At 33.0% G+C, this 20,025-nt stretch overlaps 1 protein-coding gene across 2 annotated transcripts in view; it reads right to left on the bottom strand.

Moving 5' to 3' along the window:
- Positions 1–20,025, bottom strand: part of LOC130903802 (protein bric-a-brac 2) — a 50,472-nt gene that overhangs the window by 21,000 nt on the left and 9,447 nt on the right. The window lies entirely within an intron of this gene.

Below are 20,025 nucleotides of genomic sequence, written 5' to 3'. Positions count from 1 at the left end.
CACCCACGATATTTTCTCGCTTCTTCTTTTTTAGGGGATTTCGACGGGAAGAAGGAGGCGTGCGAACTACGATACCGATTGGCGAGAGAAACGCACTCTATTCGGAGATGGATGAGCGAGCGAGAAAGATGTACATGTTGAAGCAGTGGTGTGGCGAATAATAGGTTTGAGAACGATCACGTTCAACTATTAACGAGAAAGAGATATTGTCGGTTTCACTATACATAACATTGTTTTTTATATTAACTCGTCACGGCGCGGCGATCGTTGTTGTATGTTTTATTTTTCTTGCGTACATGGGATGTACGTGACGTGGACCGTTAAATCTAATTATAAAACTTGGAACAGGTAGATGATCAGTTCTAGTTGAGGTCCACCGGATTCTTTTTGGCGTTTGAAACTGATAAAAACAATTTTAGATCATTTGCAGCACTTGCACCAACCAAATCTAATCATCTAATTCCACGTTTCGTGCCATTGGGTGCAACTTAGATACTTGTATCTCAAAAATAATTCTAAATACGAGTGTCATCGTTGATGGCTATCGTTAATATTCACAAATTTGAATTTCGAATTTGTTTACCAGCCCTGATATGCCCCTAGCGACTTTTCCTGTTTCCCAACCTTAAAATTGCATCCAGCGGAGAGATTTCCATCAGGAAAATATGACTAATTTGAGGAGAAAGAAGACAACTTTACAGCACCGCTGGATTGTTACGGTTAAAGCTTTAACTTGGCTAGTTCATAAATCAGCTAGATAGAATAGAAACTATGAAACGCAAGTCTTGTTATTTGAATGGAAAATATTTTATAACAAAAATAGCTGCCACAACGAAAGTATACAAATTACCTAGAGTTTTTAACTTGGGATAACTTACCAAGATTATATTTTTGGTAATCCATAATAACTAACAAACAACCCTCCTAAAACATGTAACGTAAGCTTCGAATGTTCATTAATGGTAAATTTGGCAACCTTAAAACTATCAAATCCTTCAGAAAGTGAGGTTATCTATTGGCAAACGTTTACGAAGCTATTTTCCATCGGATTTAAGTAACCAAAGGACTACTGCAAATAAAATTTATTAAAAGGCCTGATACGAGGGTTGTTACTCAAGTTTTGAGATATGACAACACTAATGTGAATATGTCAAATCTGACATTGTCATGTGTCATTTGAAATGTTTACAGATAATTGAAAGAGTGAGACAAACGGTTTATTACTTGTGACAAACAAATAACTAAATAAAGACACAAATATATTTAAACCTAAATATAATTTATACACAAGAAAATTTCGAAATTACATTTGTCTTGGTAAAAAATTAGACTTAAATCGCGAACATTTTAGTGCGATGATTTTCTGTGACTTTTGACGTGGAATAAACCGACAGCAATGTGCCGATCGACTCGTTTCGACTTCTGGTGATGAAGTACCATCTATAACCACCGTATTTCGTTGGTTTTCCGAATTCAATCGTGGTCAAAAATCCCTATAGGATGAATTTCGTGGAGGTCGTTCAAAATCGGTTGTTGTGCCAGAAAACATCGATGTCATGTGACATACCGCGAGATTGATGCATACTTGGGCATTAATTAAATTGAAAGCTCAATACTTTACAATGCAAAAAATACACAATCATCTGCCAATTAAATTCAAATCTTTTCTTTCAACGTTTGGGATAGGATAATGTGTAAACAGGTATTTGAGAAGGTGTTAAATACATATAAAAGTGTCTAGAATGGATTAAACTGTAGTGTCTAAAAGATATTCAATAAATGGAAAAAAGTATCTGGAATGTTGTAAAGTGTTGAAAAAGTGTCTAGGAAGCTTTTATTTGAATAAAAAAGTATTTGAGATGGAAAACAGTGTAAAAAATGTTAACAACAATTATAATTCAATAAAAAAGTATGTGGGATGTGGTAGAATGTTAAAAATTATATAGGAAGCTTCTATTTAATAAAAAAAGTGTTTGAGATGTAGTAAAGTGTAAATAAGTGTCTAGGAAAACTTCAATTAAAGAAAAAAACGTGTCTGGGATGGAATAAAGTGTGAAAAGGTGCCTGAGAAGGGGTTAAATAAATATAAAAGTGTCTAGAACGGATTAAACTGTGTTTGCCAGAAGTGTTCGGAAAAATAAAGGAAACCAATCGCAGAAGACGAATCATTCTTTACCCCGTGGATCAGCTTAAGCAAAAACGTTTTTGAAGAGTTACAACATCGAATTGATGGGTCCTTCGGCATACAGTCCTTTTGGGAACCCAATTATTTCTTCTCATTCCCTCAGATCAATTATAAATTGCGAGGTCAACTTTTTTCTACACCTGAAGAAGAAGTTGATGCGTTCAAATCATATATTTTGAATTTATTGTTCGATCAATAAACTGCCTCTGTATTCTAGAGATAACCAGATTGCCCATCCAATTGTTAATCTCGAGACGCTCTCCCTAAAGTGTTGGTGTTAAGTTGTTGTAGAAGTTTGTCTCTTTGGGTGTTGGGATGCCTTGCTTGGAAGTTTTTTGAGCGTCGAGAAAGATAAAAATTGGAAAAAAGATTTTGAATTCTTAGTCGGACACACATCGATAACATCAAAACCAAACAACTAATCTGGCCATGTACAAAAGATAGCAAACAACAAAATACCTAAATAGATCCTAAAGTGGACACCATAAGGGACAAGGAGAAGAGGAAGCCCAAGAAGAAGCTGAGGAAACGGCATAGATAAGAAAACGCAGGAGTTTTCTTAACGGATTTAATTGAATAGATAAATCTTCTAGCGTAAATTGGCACGCCACTGAACGAAGAAGTGACGCGGAAACAACAAAAAACCGATGAGAATTTTCATGGCGCAAAAGAGTTGAGATGTGCTAGAAGCAAAAATTAATGGCGCATCACTTGTTAGCCATTTCATTTGATATCCGCCGTTTGAAATTTTCCTCATTTCTCACCGGAAGAATGTTAATTTCATCCTTTGTAATACTATGAAATAAATTTTTCGATTCATTCGAATGTTTTACCGACAGATATAAAAATTGTAAGACAGAAAACTTGAATTGACACGAAGTAAGAAATTTGAATAATAATATTCGAATGGTCTACTTTATTCATTCAAATTTCATTATTATCGTGAAAAGAGGATCGAGAAGGACGTCCGATAAGTTGACGCAATTTTTCCCAAAATTCTCTTGGAATATTTGTTTAAAAAAACCGAACTAGACAGTAAGGGCATAATCTAATTCCTAGCATCCTACGAATATTTGGAATTGCGATTTGAATGGGAAGAGACAATCTGCGGACTAAATAGAAAGATTTCGGCTGCATTTTGGCAAGCTGAGGCATGTAATCAAGTCAGATATACCGACATGTTTCAAACGAAATATGTTTGACCAAATGCGTCCTCCCAGTATTGGAAACACTAACATTGTCACGAAAAACTATAAATTAAATAAGAATGACTAAAAGATCCATGATAGGAGTGATATTACGGGGTAAAATCCGAAACGAATAACTGCGTAGATAACAAAAGTTGTAATTGAAAGAGTTACTTAGTTTGAAAATGGAACAGGGCTGGCTGTGCCGTTAGATTATCAGATGGACGAAGAGAATACTAGAATGACGTCCTAGGGATGAAGCATACAGAAACAGGGGATGATCGCCGACGTATTGGACAGTTGTTTTGAAATAGATATCTTCCAACTGGATCCAAGATGCCCAAAATGCTCTAGGTTATAGTATTATGTCCAGCAGTGGACGAAACAGGCTGCTAAATGATGATTATCGCCTAGTACTCCTTTTAGTTATCAAAGTTTCAAGGACATTTTCTTCTCGGTATTGGGCTTTCTCTTTTGGGGGACTTTTTTCAATATATTGATGTTTGGAATGTTTTCAATTGAGACCGAAATAGGTTGAAACGCCAATAATTTTACTTGTTTCAAAATCTAATTTTCAATTAGAAGAGACCTAAAATCAAAATTCATCAAAAACATATGGAAACGTCTAACCAAACAGAAAATAAAAAATTACGGTTTTGAATTTGAGTCAAAAATTCAATTCTTATCATTAAAAACTTCAATTCACAAAAAAGATTAGAAAAAAATAATAAAATTAATTGTCTTAATGATGCAATATATCGGACAGACATCTCAATATTTAGTAAATAGATCAAGAAGTCATAGGATGAAAAAAAATCATTAACAAACCATGAAAAATCAAAAGTCCATACACTCAATTATGAAAATTACAAAATTTTTTGACCAGAATCGGACATAAGCAAAAAAAAATAAAATTAGAAATGGTTCACATACGTAGGAACGAGAAAGGTATACAAATTGTTAATGCCAAATTATATTTTGATAGGTCGGAACGTCAATATTTTTAACTGTTTGGAGAACTAATTTTCGATCGAAATAAACCTAAAATCAAAGCGATTTATCAACATAAAACGTCAGAGGTTTATATTTCCTAGATGCCCCTGGTGGAGCAGGTAAGACATTCCTCATGTCAGTAGTTTTAGCCACTGTTCGTGCGAGATCCAACATAGCGATTGCAGTTGCTTCTTCTGGAATAGCAGCCACATTGTTAGAAGAACGCCGTACGGCCATTCAGCATTAAAATTACCGTTAAATCCTAAAACTACTGAAGAACCAACGTGTAATATTGCAAAAATTTATCGGCATCGAAAATCATCATCTTGGACGAATGCACAATTGCGCATAAACGTGCATTAGAAGCACTTAACCGAAAGATTTACGCAATGACTCGAGATGTTTTGGAGGAGCAATGATTTGACTGTCTGGAGATTTTACTGGCTGCCGACGAATTAAGGATTGCCTCAAATCGTCGAATCTATGGCGCTATGTGAAGAAACTGCAGCTGACAACATTGCTTAATGATACATCTACTGAAGATTTCTCTGAGCAATTGCTGACTATCGGTAATGGTCAAGTACCTGTCGATGAATCGAGCGGATTGGTATCATTTTTAACTACAAAAATAATGCATGGTTGGCTAAGAATAAAGATGTAGATGACCTGAGCTACATAATTCAAAATAAGATCATTAGAACATTGCATTCATTCAAATCTATTGACTGCGTCACAAATGAAGACGAAGCCACCAACTATCCAATTGAATTTTTAAACTCCTTGGATGTGTCTGGCTTACCAGCGCACAATTTACGCCTAAAGGTTGGCTCCAACCAAAACTGTGCAACGGTACGCGTTTGGTGGTTAGAAAATTGAAAGGTGAGGATCCCGATGATCCCAACCGATATGCCGTTTGAATTTAAAAGACTTCAATTTCCGATCCGTCTTACATTTGCCATGACCATCAACAAATCGCAAGGCCAATCCTTAAAAGTTTATGGTTTGATTCTAGAACATCCTTGTTTTTCTCATGGTCAATTATATGTGGCATGTTCACGGGTCGGAAGACCATCTGCGTTGTTTGTTTTTTGCACCTGATTATAAAACAAAAAATGTCGTGTATCTCAAGGTACTTGAGTGAAAATCGGCTTATTTATTGCCTTTAAAGCGGAACAGAGTTCGCCGGGTCAGCTAGTTTTATATAAATGGCGGTCTTTTTGTTCTAGAACTTTGTAGAATTTTATTTAGGTATATAAATGATTTGAGTGAGCGCAGTTAGTTTTAAAAAAATAGAGACTTAAGAGATAGTGTTTATTAATTCACGTCATGAATAGAAAGAGTGTGAATAAATACGAAAAACGTTACAATATGAAGAGGTATCGAATAAGCATCCTCAGGAAAATTTGGCGCTTTTCTTAGTTGACTAATGCATCTGTTAACAATATTTGGAAACAGAAAATTCCATTTTTTTATCTAAATAATTATACAAATCCACCCAAAAGACCTAAGTAGTACTCGAGTTTCAGTTGTTGAATGGGGAAAAGACAATTTCCAGTTGAAAGTACTCAATTTCGACAATGCGTCTTTCTAATGAACGTTTTTCAGTGTATTACAAAAAATAATTGAATGGTTTCGAAAAAAATATTTTCATTTTTTTGTTTAACTTGAAAAGCTTCTAATACTCATGTTTCTCCTATCAGGAAAAGGAACGTCTTTAAAAAAAAAACAATGTCATTAAGTAATCACATAAAAACACAAATAGAAAAATCCCAAATGACACTGAATAAACGTAAAAAGTGTTGGTTAAATAATAAAAAGGAATTCATTGTAAGATCTTTTATGTTATACTAGTGAATGAAAATTTATTTCAAATTTTCCTTTGACGATCTTCGCGCTTTCTTGACCCACATCTGATACCTACTAAACTGTCTATTTTTATTTGTTTTCTCATCCACTATACTCCTCTTTTCTATTGTCTTCTTTTTCATGAAGCTCAACGACTTCATTCAAATGTTTTTACGACTTTTTACATCACAGATAAAAACCAATTGTTTAAAAATACATTCGGAACATCACATAAAATAAAACTACGATTTTAAAATGTACTTAAAGATGTTTTTTGAAAAAATTTACCAAGAAAAATAAATTGGTGCATTGAAAAAAAATATTTATACGGTCTCATACAAGTATAACAAACTATAAACGAAATTAATCGGGTACATTATGGGAATATAAAATCAATCGAATCACGTCAAATTTGTACATGAGGGTAGTGGGTGGTAAACTTGATACATAGTTGGGGGGTGATTTCTACACACATCTACGGACCGTTGTAGAAAAGTTATTCCGAAGTTAGTATTCACAATTCTGAATAAGGCATTCAGTATTTAATATGAAAAATGTGAGTTTAGAAACTATTCCATTGTAGCCGAAAATAAACCAAATGGGAGTTTGTATATTATTTTTTTTTTTTAAATGAAAATCATCCGTTGACATGTGAAAACTAAACAACATTGTGGATGACATAGAACCATACCCATCATTAGTAAACTTTAGAGACGATTCGTCTGGCTAAAATATTTGATTGTGTGAAAAAATGAAATGATATAAATGAAATTACTCAATCAATTCGAAATAATTCATTCGATTCGACAATTCATTGATTTGGAAGCTGCATTCGACTCAATTAGATAGAAAAATGGTATCGGGAAAAGAGGAATTCTTCTTCTTCTTACGTTAGGACTAGGTCCTGTATTTTCATCAAGGGTTCGCCAGGAGTAGCTGGGATGCTGAGGACCAGCTTTCATACCACCTTATAGGTGGTCGTCCAGGATGTCGAGTTGTGTCTGGTTTCTTTTCCTTTGCAATTTTTGCTAACCGTTCATCTGGCATTCTGTCTACATTCTTACTACATCCTGAATATCGCACATGTCCCTTATTTCTTCATTTATCTTCCTATCGATCGATCCTTAACAGGACATACGTTAAAAAAGGAATTTTCAGGAAAATGAAAAAGATAACGAAAGGAATATACGAAAAAATAAGAGGAGAGAAGATCGACGTAGACAATAATTTGCTAGAATCAGTGAAACTAGATGATTCAGTACCTAATAGTAGCAGATACATTTAAGAAAATGGAAGAAAAAGTAGACAAACGGATAAACACAACGAAATACCTAAGAATGGAAGTAAATTTGCAAAAGTATGGTAATAAACCAGAAAGGGGAAAGTGGGTGAAGAACAAATAATGAAGTGGTCATATTTGAATACTTTGGAGTAAAATAATAGCAGCAGAGATGGAGTAGTAGAAAGGAAAATTGCAGGGAAACGAGGGTGGATAGGATAGAAAATGTTAAACAGGAACCAATAGAAAACAACGTTACAATAAGAAAAGTGAGAGAAGTAAAAAGACATAAGGAAAGAAAGATCCAGAAAGAACAAGTAGCAGAGGAAGGAATAAAAAAGAAAAAAACGATACAACAAATGAATGAAGTCGCGTAAAATCGGGTATAGTGGAAAAAAGAAATGAAAACTAATAATCACACTGTCGAAAGGGATAAAAAAATATTAGAGAATAATTGAAGATAATTCAGTCCTACGTATTAAGTTTGTTTTTTGTTCAAACTACTAAGTTAATTTTATTAACAAAACAACTAATTGCAACTATCAAAAATTTTTAATAAAGTTGGGATTTACTATTAATCGCGATAGTCGTAGATAAAATATACTAATCAACTTGCATGAGTTTTAACCTACATTAGCGCCTTTTTCCAGTATTTTATCATAAATCTCATTTTCTAAATTTAATTCTTAGTATTTACTTGCTGCTACTACTTCGTGTATATAAAACAAAATTTGCATGATTCAACGAATTCACGAATTTAATTTCCATAGCGTCTCATGTAGAATACGAAAATATAAATAAATGTTAGACAGCGCCACCTAGTTTCAAAATCAGATTTTTCAAAATACGTAGCGGCTAGTCAGTTTTTATAAAATCGGTAGTGTAAAAATTTCAGTCCTTCAAAAACAACAATTCGTTAATACGACCTAATTTCAAGGAGTTAACAATATTAAACGTAATAAAAATAAAGAAAATGCAAAAACGACCCACCCTCCTAACCTCTAAATAATTCAGTTAAATCTGGAATTCCAACATCCGCACCAGCAGCATCCTTGTATCCTTGAGCTCAAGCATGGCACCAGCTTCGAGTTCCTGCGTAACCAAGAGCACTACTATCCGTTCTAAAAATATCGATTTTACATACAGGGTGGATATAGGTATTGAAAGAAGTTTATTAAAAAAAAAACGTAATGCTATAATTCTTTTGGTTAGCCCTCAATGTATTTTAGAAAACTTAGAATCATATAAATACGAAAATATTTCAATTGACCGAAATTTTAATTCTGTTATTGTTATTTACTAGCTCCGTAAGATATATGATGGAAAAAAAAACATTTACAAAAGATTCCAGACGTATTTACTTAATTCTGATAAAATAACCTTCAATTATCTCTTCTTCTTTTATATAAGTACATTACATCATTATTTTTATTCAATATTTGTCGTTTCTCAATATTTTTAGCCCTTCAAAATTTCCTCTGACCCACTAAGTCCCTTCTTATTTATAACATTCGTTCACTTGTGTAATTTTTTTCTTCCCAACTATTCCAACCTCAAATATTTTCTCAAACTATTTTAGTCTAGTTGGAATTACCCTGTATACTATTCATTCTGCGAAAATGGACCGTTGGAGGCGGAGAAGAAAGAGGCAGCAACAGCGGCGGCGTTTACGTCGCTCCGCGATTGATTTTTATTACGGGAGGGCGGTGTAGAAGGAGTGTAATTCTCCTGTTGATTCGTTGAGTTTTATCAGGATGGGAGTTTATATAGTAAAAGAATGCAATTATTGAAGAATAAAATTAATGCGACTGAAAAACTAGTCGAAAAACAATCATTTTTCTGTTTTTTCGATTCAACAAAATAAACGAAGTATCTAGATAACCTGCAAATAAACTTGGAAACCCTTTATGAATAGATAGAAACATATTTAATTAATTTATAATAATAATAAATTCAAAGTTTTACTATTTAAATTTATTAGAATGAATTTAGTCATTAGTTTTTGTATATAAAAACAATAATGAGTAGTTTTCCATTGATATAGATTATAAAACGTAGCAATAAGTAGGAAACTGTAATACAACTCGTGTATGCACATTAGTTCCTAACTTATATCAGAGAGGGCAATAGCAAAAAGGAATGTTTCCAAATATCGAAATTAATAAAAATAGAGTCATAATTTTTACATAATGTATACAAATTTATAAAAAATGGAATAAACGATTTAGAATTAAACATATTTTCAATAACTAAACGTAATTTATGGAGGAATAAATATGATGAAGTTTTACCTACTTAGTAAAATTACTTTTTATGGAAATAATGACTAAACGTACTTTGGGAGTAGTAATGAAGTTTTGAATTATTTTTGAACCATACATTACATAAATTCAATGATAAACTTGATTAGAATACTAAAATTATTTGATAATTCACATTGTAGATTCGGCTATTAAACAAGAGATGGCGCGTTTGCATTAACAAAAAGCAATTTTGAATTTCTAATTCTTTTTTGTTTCTAATAATTATAGTACCTTGACAATTTTTTGAAAATATTTCACATATTCACTAAAATAATTGCTATTTATCGTTTTCAGATGAGTTTTATGAAAAAATCGAACAAAATTTATCATCGAGATGGATCAAAAATGGTGGCATTTACGTAAAGAAATCTGCAACTTACAACAAACGTTAACCTATAACATCGTATTACGGAAATGTTAAACTGACTAGAAGATGGCGTTACACACACGATAATGTAATTTCCAAACAGATTGAATAATATAAAAATAGTCAGAAGATACTGGTTAGATAAGCAGAAGTACAAATAACAGGATTTAATGATAATAAAGCGATAAGAATTGATATTATTAAAACTACGGTATTTTAAAATAATATGTTTTGTTTTATTGGATTCAATATGTCTTTATTTAATTAAATAAATACTATTATATCCGCCATCTAATTTATGTGTTTTCCAAAGTAGACAGAAAATTAATTTATCATCCAAATAGTGAGGAATCTGGGTTATTGACGAGTCCAAAACATGTTTTTCCATATACGCTTTGCTTAACGAATTCTACTAGCGTAAATCATTAATAAAACAATAGATACATGGGATATAATTTAATACTTGTAAATGTACGAGGTGATCTCAAAATATGTTTAGAATTATGTAATGAATATTTTATTAAAGTTATAATCCGTATTTACTATTTTTGTTTCTCTAACCAACATGTTTTTTAGGATGATTGATATTTTAGTCTTAGATTAGAACTATAACGTTATTTATTTCATATTTCTCTTATATGAGTATCCAAACATGCGAAAATATACAGGGTTTTTGGTTATAGAAAACGGTAAAGGTGGAATTAGTCAGAAAAAAGTTGTATTTTGAATACTTTGCTACATCGGTTTCGTGGAAAAAATATTATTAACAAATTTTTTCAATTATATCAGTTATGTTTTTGTTATGCGTGGGAAAGCTCCGTATATTTCAACATAAACGTGAAATTTGAATAAATATTCAGCTGCTGTTTGTCCACAATGCCGTATCGAGTGTTATTACTCATTTTACTTATTTACTCTAGAGTTATATACAAAATGAAGAAAAGCGTTCAGAGATCAACGACCTCAAAATCTATTTCTTACGCGTGTGACTTTAAAATTCCAGTTTTGTGACAGTACATACGGGGAGTGATGATAAAGGACTCTGATTTTGCTAATAGCTATTAGCAAATATAATTTTTTTATCATTTTTTCAAAATAAAATAACAAACAAGTCGATTTGGGAAGTGCGAAAAATTACTAGTGAGCCCCGTTCATCCTTATATAATATTTCGCATTAGACCTGAATATTTTATAAATATTGACCAAAAAAGTGTTGAAATTTTGGTTTTCTAACTTAGGTCTAATGTTTGTCATGAATAACACGATTCAAAATATCGATAATTTCATTTTTTTTTAATCAAAAATAGGGTGGAGCTGACTTCCAAAAAATAACCAAAAAAATAGAGAGTTAACAAAGAAGAAAACGAATTTTTCGGTTGTTCAACTTTACTAAAATATTGTATTAATACCCCGAGCCGAATGATACGAGGTGCGGTAAAAAATACGGTATATTAGCTTACTGAAAAAAAAATATTGAATAATTCTTTTTGACGATGTTTTTCGACGAAACGGAATTTACTGACTACATAAGAGATGAATCATAAAAAACTGCGTACGTACACTATGACTATAAAGATGTAGAAACCCTTCTGCGGGTAAAAAAAAATCAGGAAGGTTAAAATGGAAATATAGGTTTGTGATGTATGGTTTGAGGGCGAAGAAATGTTTTTACATCTATGAAATAATCTTTTAATGAGTCTAACAAATCCAATTATCTTTTATAATACAGGGTGTCTTAAAGTTCACCTTGCTTATTGCGTCCATAGCTATTCGAAGGGGCGCGGGAGGTACGTCAATCGGCTCTTGGGAATTTAGCTGTTTCACGAGGGCGGACCGAGCATGTTGCGTGCGACAAAAACGATAATTCGCTAACTTTAGATACTTAATTGATGTGCCAGGCACTTGTCTGATGAAAAAATGCGTCGAAGAGTTTGAAGAGACCGAATCAACATTACATAAACCAAAATCTTAGCGTCCAACGTCGAAATCTTAGACATTATTACTAATTCCGTTCGAAAAAAGCCTGACTTGTCAAAAATGATGTGAAAATCATCGGAAAACTAGTTTTTCATCATTTAGAAATCGATAATTTCGAAAAAGAGTGAAAATTGTAGCAAAATCACCGAAGAAAACACATGGAAAGAAAGCTTGTGACTAAGAGAAGGAATATTTGTTGTTAACATTCCTGGAATCCCATATTTAGGATATAATTATGTGAAAATCATCGGAAAACTAGCTTTTCATCATTTAGAAATCGATAATTTCGAAAAAGATTGAAAATTGCAGCAAAATCACCGAAGAAAACACATGGAAAGAAAGCTTGTGACCAAGAGAAGGAATATTTGTTGTTAAAATTCTTGGAATCCCATATTTAGGATAGAATGATGTGAAAATCATCGGAAAACTAGCTTTCCATCATTTAGAAATCGATAATTTCGAAAAAGAGTGAAAATTGTAGCAAAATCACCGAAGAAAACACATGGAAAGGAAGTTTGTGACCAAGAGAAGGAATATTTGTTGTTAAAATTCTTGGAATCCCATATTTAGGATAGAATGATGTGAAAATAATCGGAAAACTAGCTTTTCATCATTTAGAAATCGATAATTTCGAAAAAGAGTGAAAAAGAGTGAAAATTGTAGCAAAATCACCGAAGAAAACACATGGAAAGAAAGCTTGTGACCAAGAGAAGGAATATTTGTTGTTAAAATTCTTGGAATCCCATATTTAGGATAGAATGATGTGAAAATCATCGGAAAACTAGCTTTTCATCATTTAGAAATCGATAATTTCGAAAAAGAGTGAAAATTGTAGCAAAATCACCGAAGAAAACACATGGAAAGAAAGCTTGTGACCAAGAGAAGGAATATTTGTTGTTAAAATTCTTGGAATCCCATATTTAGGATAGAATGATGTGAAAATCATCGGAAAACTAGCTTTTCATCATTTAGAAATCGATAATTTCGAAAAAGAGTGAAAATTGTAGCAAAATCACCGAAGAAAACACATGGAAAGGAAGTTTGTGACCAAGAGAAGGAATATTTGTTGTTAAAATTCTTGGAATCCCATATTTAGGATAGAATGATGTGAAAATCATCGGAAAACTAGCTTTTCATCATTTAGAAATCGATAATTTCGAAAAAGAGTGAAAATTGTAGCAAAATCACCGAAGAAAACACATGGAAAGAAAGCTTGTGACCAAGAGAAGGAATATTTGTTGTTAACATTCCTGGAATCCCATATTTAGGATAGAATGATGTGAAAATCATCGGAAAACTAGCTTTTCATCATTTAGAAATCGATAATTTCGAAAAAGAGTGAAAATTGCAGCAAAATCACCGAAGAAAACACATGGAAAGAAAGCTTGTGACCAAGAGAAGGAATATTTGTTGTTAAAATTCTTGGAATCCCATATTTAGGATAGAATGATGTGAAAATCATCGGAAAACTAGCTTTTCATCATTTAGAAATCGATAATTTCGAAAAAGAGTGAAAATTGTAGCAAAATCACCGAAGAAAACACATGGAAAGGAAGTTTGTGACCAAGAGAAGGAATATTTGTTGTTAAAATTCTTGGAATCCCATATTTAGGATAGAATGATGTGAAAATCATCGGAAAACTAGCTTTTCATCATTTAGAAATCGATAATTTCGAAAAAGAGTGAAAATTGTAGCAAAATCACCGAAGAAAACACATGGAAAGGAAGTTTGTGACCAAGAGAAGGAATATTTGTTGTTAAAATTCTTGGAATCCCATATTTAGGATAGAATGATGTGAAAATCATCGGAAAACTAGCTTTTCATCATTTAGAAATCGATAATTTCGAAAAAGAGTGAAAATTGTAGCAAAATCACCGAAGAAAACACATGGAAAGGAAGTTTGTGACCAAGAGAAGGAATATTTGTTGTTAAAATTCTTGGAATCCCATATTTAGGATAGAATGATGTGAAAATCATCGGAAAACTAGCTTTTCATCATTTAGAAATCGATAATTTCGAAAAAGAGTGAAAATTGTAGCAAAATCACCGAAGAAAACACATGGAAAGAAAGCTTGTGACCAAGAGAAGGAATATTTGTTGTTAACATTCCTGGAATCCCATATTTAGGATATAATGATGTGAAAATCATCGGAAAACTAGCTTTTCATCATTTAGAAATCGATAATTTCGAAAAAGAGTGAAAATTGCAGCAAAATCACCGAAGAAAACACATGGAAAGAAAGCTTGTGACCAAGAGAAGGAATATTTGTTGTTAAAATTCTTGGAATCACATATTTAGGATAGAATGATGTGAAAATCATCGGAAAACTAGCTTTTCATCATTTAGAAATCGATAATTTCGAAAAAGAGTGAAAATTGCAGCAAAATCACCGAAGAAAACACATGGAAAGAAAGCTTGTGACCAAGAGAAGGAATATTTGTTGTTAAAATTCTTGGAATCCCATATTTAGGATAGAATGATGTGAAAATCATCGGAAAACTAGCTTTTCATCATTTAGAAATCGATAATTTCGAAAAAGAGTGAAAATTGCAGCAAAATCACCGAAGAAAACACATGGAAAGAAAGCTTGTGACCAAGAGAAGGAATATTTGTTGTTAAAATTCTTGGAATCACATATTTAGGATAGAATGATGTGAAAATCATCGGAAAACTAGCTTTTCATCATTTAGAAATCGATAGTTTCGAAAAAAACACATGGAAAGGAAGTTTGTGACCAAGAGAAGGAATATTTGTTGTTAAAATTCTTGGAATCCCATATTTAGGATAGAATGATGTGAAAATCATCGGAAAACTAGCTTTTCATCATTTAGAAATCGATAATTTCGAAAAAGAGTGAAAATTGCAGCAAAATCACCGAAGAAAACACATGGAAAGAAAGCTTGTGACCAAGAGAAGGAATATTTGTTGTTAAAATTCTTGGAATCACATATTTAGGATAGAATGATGTGAAAATCATCGGAAAACTAGCTTTTCATCATTTAGAAATCGATAGTTTCGAAAAAAACACATGGAAAGGAAGTTTGTGACCAAGAGAAGGAATATTTGTTGTTAAAATTCTTGGAATCCCATTCAACTTATGATTATGTCTTTTTCAAGTAATTACCGCCATCTCTAGGTCAGGCCAAATACTTTTAGGAAATTTTTTGAATACGACAGAATCCTTTATTATTTTTATCTACTGTATTTTTTGTTTGCTAACTAAGAATAGAACGACCATATGATGTGTAGCGAGATTTTTGTTATAAAAATTAATTCGCCAAATTTTTTTACCATACCTTGTATATAATGAGAGTTATTAAGTATAACTAAACCTTTTTTTGATGATATTTGAATATAAATACTTCGATTCAATCATAATTGTCAAGGAAAATTTTGTTTTTAAATATTTATGGTGGAAAATGTACGCCAATGATTTTACTGTAACATTCTCGTTGTTGTAGAAAACGGGCACGTTCAGATTTCCTTTCCTTTCTATTCCATTTCACTATTTCAACCGGCAAATAATAGAATGGACAATGAAACGGTTTCTACGGTACAACTAGAAAGCCGTAAATTGTTTCGTTAATCACAAGAACGAACTGTATGGAAAATGGAGTATTCTATTTATCTTTTTATTTAACAATCGGAACCGAAGAAAAAATATCTCGTGTTTGTTTTACAACATTGTTTAACAAAGACATAGATAAAACCAAGACGATGATCATAAACACAGAAACAAAAACTCACGACATCCAAATAGGAAATAGATCGATACTATTGATATTAATGATAACAGTAGATGGAAAATTGCTGCCGAGAGGGCTTAATAGCAAATATTAACTCTTCTAAATGAGGCGGAGGTCTGATCAGACGCCCTGAGGATAAAAAATATTGAAAAGCGATGACGATGCTACAGAGACAGTGTGTAATGAGAATCGCCACCTCCTACCGGACTGGTGGACCTCCTGAGGATGTACAAAAGTAGCTCAGAACAATACAGACGTGACAGCAACGGTGAATAGAAGAAAAATCTGGTGAATGGACGCAACGACTAATAAAAGACCTTAGAGTGTGGATCGAAAGGAAAATCGGGAATGTGAACTTCTACATTACCCAGCTTCTGCCGGGACATTTCTACTTCTGACGGTATCTCCACAGAATGAAGAAACTACAAACACCTGAGTGTACGTATTGTGAACACGATGCAGGACACACTTGTAACCACTTGAGGTCATCAACTCAGATAATATCATCCAGGTGATGCTGTCCAAGGTGGGCAAAAGAATATAAATGGCTATATGACGATATCGTAGAAATCGAACAAACGGACGGATCCTCTAACCAGAAGTAATATCATCATATCAAAACCCTCTAACGCAATAAAACTATTTTCTATGGAACAATGATATAGTCAAGGAAAAAAACGTGCAGTATTGTACACAAAAGTGTGGAAACAAAAAATCCATCACTTTTTAGACAGCTTAGCTAATAATTGACTGAGAGTGTTTCTCGTAATTTGGCAGTTGTCAAATGTTCCAAGTTTAAACATTACGTCTCTGTAAGAACAAAATACGAACAAAATCATAAGATCATTTGAAAAAGTCAGACCAACAATTTACGATATCTGTCGACGTATTAAGAGAGGTATTTCGAATGAAAGAAAGTCAGGATCAGGTAGAGAAGCAAAAAAAAGGAAGGTATGCCGTTAATAATGGAACATAACATCAGCCAAATGGTCGCCACGACTGCGCTTACAGGACCATATCCTTTTCATGAAATTTTCCGTAACCAAATTGCAAAGCGGCTGCTCTATGTCCTCGATAGCCTCACGAATTCCATCTTTGAGGTCTTGAATCGATGCTGGACTGTTGGCGTAGACCTTATCTTTCTTTGTTGGCCCCAAAGGAAAAAGTCTTCGCAAGGTGTTAAATCACAAGATCTCTTCGAGAGATAACACGGTCCGGAAATTTTTTCCGTAAAAGATTGAGATGGTTTCGTTGCTTGTGTGGCACGTAGCGCCGTCTTGTTGAAAGTAAACGTTGTCCAAATCAATACCATCCAATTCCGGCCATAAAAAATCATTAATCATCTCTCGATAGCGCAATCCATTCACCGTAACTGTTGCTCCAGCCTCATTTTCGAAAAAGTAAGGTCCAATGACACCGCCGGACCAAAAACCGCACCAAACAGTCACGCGTTGAGGATGGAGAGGATTTTCAACAATAACTCTTGGGTTTTCCGAGCCCCAGATTCGACAATTTTGTTTATTGACGTAACCACCAAGGTGGAAATGGGCCTCATCAGTTAAGATGATTTTTCGATGAAATTCCGGATCATTTTCATGCATTTCAAGGACCCAATCAGCAAAGACACGATGTTCTCGATGATCGGCCGGCTTTAGTTCTTGTGTTAACTGAGCTTTATAGGCCTTAAGACCCAAGTCTTAATGCAAAATACGGTGTAATGACGTTTGTGGAATGGCTAATTCCAAAGAACGACAAACAAATGGACAAACATGGGTTTTCTTCAACACTTTATGCTACAGCACCAATATTCGTGCACGGGTTTTATTCTTCACATCACTAACTTGTCCCAACAGCTCAAATTTTTCCACCAATTTCTATATTGCGGTCCGAGAAGGGGCTTCACGTCGACCCGAAAATGTTTTAGTTTTACGAACCGTCTCTGCCAAACTTTATTTTTATAGTGAATTTTAATAATTTCAATGCGTTGTTGAAGCGTGCATCGTTCCATTTTCATGAATGGCGTAGTTTCTACTTGTCAAATGTCAAAAAATGACAGCTTCAAAAGTGACATTTACCGATATAGCGGGCTATTTGAAATAACACCTCTTATTGGAAAACCCTTTACTTTTGAAGAGAGCAAAACGGCTTTTAGTTAGAATGGCAAGGAAGTAAATTCAGTAGTGTATTTCAAAAGGTTCAACTCGAAAGTGTTGGTGTGGTTGATCGTTCTTCAACAAACATTTGTCCTTCTGGAAGGACCAAAGTGTATGAAAATAAAAAGTGTTAGATCTAGATTAATTCAGTTCATAAAGAAACAGCATCCTGAAAGAAATTTTTGACCAAACAAGGCAACTGGTCAATATGCAAAAGGAGTTTTTGAAAAGTTTGATTTTACGCTAATTGTGAATTCTAGGAATGAAAGCAACTGACAACAAAAGGAAGAAACTACCCGAAAGACTACCACAAACAAAGGACCGAAAAAAAAAAATAATAAAGGAAATACTCGATACCCGAAATCGAAATACCCTACGTCTTTAGGCGGATTTCCACCAAACCACATCAAAACAGCAACGGTGTTTAAAATGAGAAATATTTTGGAAACTATTCGTCGCAGGAGACTGTCTAGTCGATCGGCGGAAAGATCAAAAAGTTTCGATGTTTTGTCGGTAATTTGTGGATACAATTATCAACAAGCTACATCAAAGTGGAGGAAACAATTTGAATATTCAGTATTACTTTAATTTTTTATGTGTTTCACTTGAATCTCATCCAGTATTTTAGTTTCTTTCTCTTTCAAAAGATTTGTTTATAGAACGCACGAAATTTTAAATACATCGTCTAGAAAAGACACGATGAAAACTTTTCGTTTAGTGGAAAACAGAAAACATATTAAAACAAAATCAGTTTTAGTCCGTTTGCCTGAAATCGAGTCTCCAATTTTTTTTAAAACAAAACTTGTTACAAGTGAGTCGGTTTGATGAAAATCCGCCGTTATACCCGGAAAGGTAAATAGACAAAAGGATTAAGTGAGTATTTAGAAAAAATTAAGAGTTGAAAGTTTGAAATATTCCGTTAAATACGATTCTTTCTATTAGAACAAGTATTTTTCTATATAAAAAATAAACGCAACAAATGTATCCAAACGACCAACGCTAAAAACTACTTCTCGTATACCCCGAATGGAAATCGAGCGATGAAATGGAATACTCAACATCGAAGGAGTGCAAAGAAAACATGAAACTTCTTCATTCGTCGTTTTCGTAATGGTTTTTACCTGTCTTATTGAGAAGGTCACCACTGGCGTGCTATAAGAATCTATTTTAGGTTAAAGCAACAGTTTTAGATTATTAAATGGTATTCTATGTGAGTTAAAAGATCGGTGAATGTTTGGAAGTTGAGTCCACCCTATTTTTCATCATATAATGTAAAAATTAATCGATTAAAAAGAAAAAATGGAAAATTAAAAAGTCCCCGAAAACTGTAATTCGGAATTTTTTCCGAAAAATGTCCAATTTTAACGGAAACTACATGAAAAAACCGGACAATTTGAAAAAAATAATTAAATATACTAATATGAGCAATTTTTAGAAAGTATTAGAAATTTATTTGTAACGTTGCGTAAATTTCACATTGAAAAAATTAGTTTTTCATCAAATGTTGAAAAAGACCAATTTTTAGTAATTTTCTCTAACTAATAGTCAAAACATTAACATTTTTGCCCATTTTTTTTGACAAAAATGAGGCCTAAGTTTGAAAATTATTACTATCAATGATACCACTACTTTTATTAACAAGAAACAAATTTTTAAACACCAATTAAAACTTTTCAATTCACAGATTTACAAAAAAAAAATAGGAAATCCGAATCTAGTCTAAAAAAATATGAATTTTTCCATATCTTATGACCAAAAATAGAGTGGACTCCACAAAATCGATCAATAAGTCTTTAATGTGACGATTACAAGATACAAAATGTCATCCAGCTGACAAAGTCAGTTCCACCATCAGTGGTACATGAAGCTAACTCACGGTCACTAATTGGGCGTCCCAAAGAGTTGTTTATTCCAGAAAAAAGTCCCGAAGATTGCCAACATCAAGAAAATATTATATAAAAATGTTTCCTTGAGTTTCCATGCACATT

This window comes from Diorhabda carinulata, chromosome 2, assembly GCF_026250575.1.
Source record: "Diorhabda carinulata isolate Delta chromosome 2, icDioCari1.1, whole genome shotgun sequence".
In the NCBI taxonomy this organism is placed as follows: Eukaryota; Metazoa; Arthropoda; class Insecta; order Coleoptera; family Chrysomelidae; genus Diorhabda; species Diorhabda carinulata.
This window is presented reverse-complemented; position numbering and strand designations above follow the sequence as displayed.